The sequence below is a fragment of the Macrotis lagotis genome, chromosome X (assembly GCF_037893015.1).
Source record: "Macrotis lagotis isolate mMagLag1 chromosome X, bilby.v1.9.chrom.fasta, whole genome shotgun sequence".
NCBI classification, from domain to species: Eukaryota; Metazoa; Chordata; class Mammalia; order Peramelemorphia; family Peramelidae; genus Macrotis; species Macrotis lagotis.
Window position 1 is genome coordinate 231137838 of NC_133666.1, and position 6476 is coordinate 231144313.

The window sequence follows — 6476 nt, forward strand, 5'->3', positions numbered from 1 at the left end:
TGTCTCATGTGTTTTGTTTAAATTTTTCTTCTCTAATATTTTCTCTCATTTAGATTTGACTCTTTTTTTTCTCACCAAGATTAATATGGATTCATGTTCAGCATGGTTATGCATGTATAATTAGATGAGGTTGGTCTTTGTTAGGAGAAAGAGAGAGGGAAGGATAGGAGAGAAAAATGTGAAACTCAAAATCTTGCAAAAATGATTGTTGAAAACTACAATTGTGTACATCTGGAAAAAGAAACAAGATTCTTTTTAAAAAGTGATGATACCTTAGCTGATACTTTAGTTCATGAGATTAAATATAATTGGAGAGAATGTACTTACACAGTGTGGTATAAATGAATCTTGAAATGATTTTGTTTTGTATCATGCTTTAGTTCATGAGGATTGTATTCCTATTGGTGCAATTGTGGGGAGTGTACTTATTTTGGGTATGGGTATAAATAAATCTTTAAGTGATTTTACTTTATCTGATAGTTCATTCATGAGGATTGTATCTATAAAGATAGTTGAACAAAGTGTGTATAGAGAAGGAAGAGAATGTGGGTATAATGTGATTCTAATTTGATGATGTTTATAACTCTCAAGTATTGTATTTCTAATGGGACTGATGAGGGGAGTTAACTTGGTCAGAGGCTGTCATGAAGTGACAGATACCTATAGATCTATTAATCATGCCTTGAGTATTTATCTTCAAACAGGACAGATAAAAGAAGTATTCCTTGACAGGTTTGGGGTGCAAAACATGTGTAAAAAATAAAACATATAAAGAAGTATTATACTGGGATAAGGCAAGGCACTGGAGCATAAATAGCGTCATATGAAGACACACAGCAGACCTTTAATAATAGAGGAAAAGAAAAGGAGGTGGCATAAGCCCTGCACAAATCTTAATCTCAACAGACTTGGCCCATAGAGGAAATGATATTCATTCCAAAATAGGTTTAGAAATTTTTGCTATCTTCCCTCTGCCTCTGATCATTGAACCCAGCAGGGGATCCCCCAACCAGAAAATCAACATGTCTATTTTGAAGTTCTAGGTTTCTTGTGGAAACCCCACTGTTGAAATTGATCTCTAAACTGCAAAAGGTCTCTTCCAAGTTTCTATGCCCATTGGAACTTCCACCAGCATCGATGAAGTCCTGGACTTCCAAGGTGACAATATGTGGAAAGGAGTCTCAAAAGTGACTGAGCACATCAATAAAATTGTAGCCCCAACTCTGGTGAGCAAGAAACAGAATGCTGTGGAGCAAGAGAAAATTGACAAATTGATGGCAGATGTGTATATATATATATATATATATATATATATATATATATATATATATATATATATATATATATATATATATATATATATATATGTATATATGGCATTGAGAATAAATCTAAATTTGGTTAAAATGTTGTCATATTGGAAATATCTCTGGCTGTTTGTAAGGCTGGAGGTGTTGATAAAGGTGTCTCCTTCTTCTGTCATATTACTAATCTGGAAGGCAATAAACAAGTAATCATGCCAGTTATAGACTTCCATAGGAACACTAGTGGCTCCCATGCTGGCTGCAGGTTGTCAGTGAAGGAGTTCAGCAAGCTGTTGTTCAGCAAACTTGAAAGAGGCCATGTACATTGGAGGAAAAATTTATCCCAATCTGAAGAATGTGACTAAGAAATCTGCACAGGATCCTACCAACATAGGAGATGAGGGTGGCTTTGTACCTAATATACTGGAGAATGAAAAAGCTCTGAAACTGCTGGAGAATGTTATTTGTAAGATTGGTTATACTGAAAAGGTTGTTATGGACATGAATGTTGCCACCTCAGAATTTTTCCAGTTTGGAAAATATGATTTAGACTTCAAGTCTACTGATGATCCCAAAAGAAAAATTTCATCTGCTGAACTTGGGGACCTCTATAAGACATTCATCATGGGCTATCCAATGATATTTATCAAAGATCCTTTTGATTAGGATTATTAAAAAGTTGCAAGAATTTTCCTGATACTGCAAACAACTGAGTGGTAGGGGATGATCTCAATGTGACCAATTATAAACACATTGAAAAAGTTTGTGTGTTTAAAAACCTGCAACTGCCTCCTGCTCCAAGTGAAACAGTTTGGCTTTATGACTGAATCTCTACAACTGTGCAAACTGGAGCAGTACAATAAGAAGGGGATGGGAGTAATGGTTTCCAGATCTGTAGAGCAATTTGGAGCTATAGCCAAAAGGGCAATAAAACTATATATTTCTTTTGACCTTGAAATACCATTACCAGATCTTTGTTCCAGAAGAGATGAAAAACAGGAAGGAAAAGTACATCTATGTATAATAATGTTTATAGCAGCTCTTAATGGTGGTAAGGTACTGGAAATTGAGGAGATGCCCATCAATTGTGGAATGGCTGAACAAATTGTACTGTGAGATTATGATGGAATGTTTTTCTACTATAAGAAATTATGAGGAGGATTATCTGAGTAAAAACTGGAAAGACTTTCATGATCAAATAAGAAATGTACAAAAGAATCCTAATATTGTAGGATTATCAGCTATGAATGGCATACTCATTCTCAAAAAGGAATGATATGATAAGGAATATTATCTGTCCCCAAAGTCACAGGTGAGGGTGTCTGAGTACAAGCTAAAATATATTTTTTTCCTTGATTTTTCGTTTTTCTAGGGGGGAGCTATGCTTATTTTCAGAACATGACTGTTAAAAATGTTTTGAATGACTACATATGTTTAACTTATATCAAATAATTTACTTGTTCAATGAAGTAAAGAATGGAGAGAATTGGAATTCAACATGTGAAAAAATGAATCTTGAACTTGTTTTAACATGTACTCAAAGAAAAAAAAATTAATTTAAATTAATAAAATAAAAAAGAAGAAAAAATGCTAGCTTTAAAAAGCAGAGAATCAAGAAAGTGAAGTAATTAGAAAAGGTAATTAATAAAAAAAACTTACTCATTGCAGATCATATAATAGTATACTCAAAGAATTATTGAAAATCAACTAAATTATTTAAACAAATAACTAATAAATAGTAAAATATAAAATAAATCACATAAGATCATCAGCATTGTGATTATATAACAAACAGAAATCAACAGAGGAGATAAAAAGAGAAATTCCATTTAAAGCGATTGTTGACAATATAAAATACTTTTTTACATGGAGTCAGATCCAAAAAATTAGAAAATATCAATTTCTCATAGGTAGGCTAGTTAATGTAATAAAAATGACAATTCTGCTTAACTTAGATTTCTTATTCAGTGCTGTACCCATCAGTCACCAAGGATTATTTTATAAAACTAGAGAAAAATAATAGCAAAATTCATCTATAAGAAACAAATCAATTATTTCAGGAGCAGAGGCAAAATGGCCAACAAAACTAGGAAAATCCGGGAGTTTTTCCCTTGAAAACCTCAAATGAAGCTTCTAAACAGATCTTAAAGCTTTAAATCCCAACAACAAAAGACTGCTCAAGAAGATATCATGGAGGAAATTCAGTAAAAGTCTGTTGTTCTGGGTAAAAGGAAAATATCTCCCAACATTATTGGAAGAATTGGAAAGCCAGTGGAAGGCTCTTAGCTACAGTGCAGTCTAGATTAATGTTTATCAAGCCAGCATATTGGCAGGCCATCAGGTCAACAAGGAGGATCCAAATCCCAGCTCAGAACTAAATGTTCAACCCTTGGAAATGCTGAAAAACAGAGAGTTGGGAACAAAAATTTATATAAAACTTGACATAAAGGAGGAGACAAGGCTCTGCATAGACAACACCTTAGCATAAATGAGGAGATAAACCATTACATAGAAAATACCTTGGAATAAAGGGGGAGAAAAACTGCTGCATAGGCAACTCCTTGGAAAGGAATAAACCAGGGACCAGAGTCTAGCCCAACAAAGAAAGCTTTGAACTATACCACCTGTTCCCTCCGAGGAGACCTCAGTAACTGAAAGAGCCAAAAAAAATCCTAAACCTTTAGAAAGCTAATATTCTGATAGGGATATAAAAAGCACCATTACAGAAGAGGAAAAAAAATTGAGAAACTGTCTAAATGTAAAATCTCAAAGGTGTTTGTGAATTGAGCTCAAATCTAAAAAGATCTCTTGGAAGTGATCAGAAAGGATTTTAAAAATGAAGCATAAGAGGAAGAAGAAAAATGGAGAAAAGAAACAAGATTATGCAAGAGAATTATGAAAAATTATACAAATAATTAAACTCTTTTAAAAATAAAAATGACCAACTGGAAGAAAATGTAACTCACCAAACATTAAAATTTACCAACTAGAACAGGAAGAAACCTCATCAAAAAGTAAAATTGATCATTTAGTAAAGAAAAATAACTCATGAAAAAGTAAAATTAACCAACTGAAAAAGGAAAACAACTCATCTAAAAATATACTTAGGTAACAAGAAAAAGAAACAAATTAGTAAACTGAAGAAAATATCACCATAAAAATTAGAATTGAACAAATGGAAATTAATAATTATGAGACACAAATATTCCAGCATCAAAATGAAAAGACTGAAAAAATAGAAGAAAGCATAAATTATCTCTTTGGAAAAATGATTGTTATTCTACATGAAAGTCTCAATCATAAAAAGAACCTCAAAAATATTTTTTCAGGAAATGATCATATAAAACTGCCTTACTATTCTAGAATTATAATAAGAAAAAATAATCCTTGAAAGAATTAACTGATTACCTCCAGATAGAGATCCCAAAATAAAAATTCCAAGGAAGATTATAGTCAAATTTGAGAATTCTCAGATAAAGTAGAACATACTGCAAGCAGTTACAGAGAAGGAAGTTAAGGGCAGAACCAAGATGACAGAATAACAGCCTTTCCAAGGAGCTCTCTCCAAAATATTTCTAAAACCTTAAAATCATGACTCTAACTTAATTTTCCAGAGAGAGGACCAACAGAAAGATCCAATGCAGCAATTATCCAGTCCAAAGAAAACTGGAAAACTTGGGAAGACTCTTTTATGTGGTTGGATGGGGCAGCAATGCACCAGAGCAAAGGAGCTCCAGCCTTCTGGGAACAGCCTATGGGGTGCCTGAGAGTGCTGGCTCCTTTCAGCATAAGTTTCCTGAAACCCAGGGAACACCAAACACAACTTGGAAGATTAGTGGGAAAATTTCTGCCAGAGCAAGCATGAAGCCTAGGCCAGCATGGACTTCCTCACGATGGTTGTGTCCCTCAGTGCAGCCCAGATGCCAAGAAATGGAAGCAGGCCAGTGGAGCAGTCCAGTGGGGAGCTACCCAGCAGCTTCTTCCAGAGTTCTGTGAAAGTAAGAGAGTTGGGGGAGAGTGTCAAGGTCTCTCCTCTATCCCTGGGACAGGACTCTGGGTCTTTGGCCTTATTCAGACCCTGGTCACAGTCTTGGTTGCCATAATGTCATAGAGCAAGGACCTTCCTCACAGACCTAGGACAGACCAAAAGCATAGGTCAGAGAGCAGTCAGAAACATCCATAAGAAAAGGAAGGAACTGAGATACTTAGGGGTATGTCCCAATAATCTCAAAAGCTCAGGAAGAATCCCAAAACCAGGGCACCAGGAAATGGGTAAACAGACAAAAAGGAACCTGACCATAGAAAATTACTTTGATCCCATGGAAGATCAAGATACACACTCAGAAGAGGGAAAAGTTCAAGCCGCTGCATCTAAAGATTCCAAGAAATATAGATGTTGAGTTCAGGCTATGGCCAAGTGCAAAAACGATTTTGAAAATCAACTAAGGGAGGTAGAGGAAAAATTCGGGGGAGAAATGAGAGAGATGCAGATATAACATGAAAACCAAGTCAATAGTTTAATCAAGGAGATCAAAAAACATACTGAAGAAAACAACATTTTGTGTCAAATGGATAAAACAATTAAAAAGTTAATGAGGAGAAAATTGTCTTAAAAAGTAGAATTGGCCAGATGGAAAAGGAGATTAAAAAAAAAACTCATTGAGTTAAATCTTTCAATAGAATAAAGGAAGCTGATGTCTTTGTCAGGAATCAAGACAAAATAAAGCAATATCAAGATATTTAAAAAGTACAGGAAAATATGAAATATTTCATTCAAATAACAATGAATCTGGAAAACAGATCCAGAAGAGATGTTGTAAAAATTATTGGGCTAAGAGTCATGATCAGAAAAGAGCCTTGACTTCATTTTTATTTATTTATTTTAATATAAGGCAATGGGGTTAAGTGACTTGCCAAGGTCACACAGCTAGGTAATTTTTAAGTGTCTGAGGTGGGATTTGAACTCAGGTCCTCATGACTCCAGGGACAGTGTACTCTCCAATGCACCACATAGCTGGCCCCTTGACTTCATTTTTAAAGAATATTTTATTAGTGTATAAAAATTATTTGTACAAAAAGAGAATAAATAAATATTTTAAAAAAGAATTTCTACAGGAAAATTGGCCTGAGAGCCTAGAAGCAGAGGGCAAAATAGATATTGAGATAATGCCC

At 34.4% G+C, this 6476-nt stretch overlaps 1 pseudogene; it reads left to right on the top strand.

Annotated features, from left to right (window-relative positions):
- Positions 1–1082: 1082 nt before the first annotated feature.
- LOC141498234 (alpha-enolase pseudogene) lies at positions 1083–1970 on the top strand (annotated as a pseudogene).
- The last annotated feature ends 4506 nt before the right edge of the window (positions 1971–6476 follow it).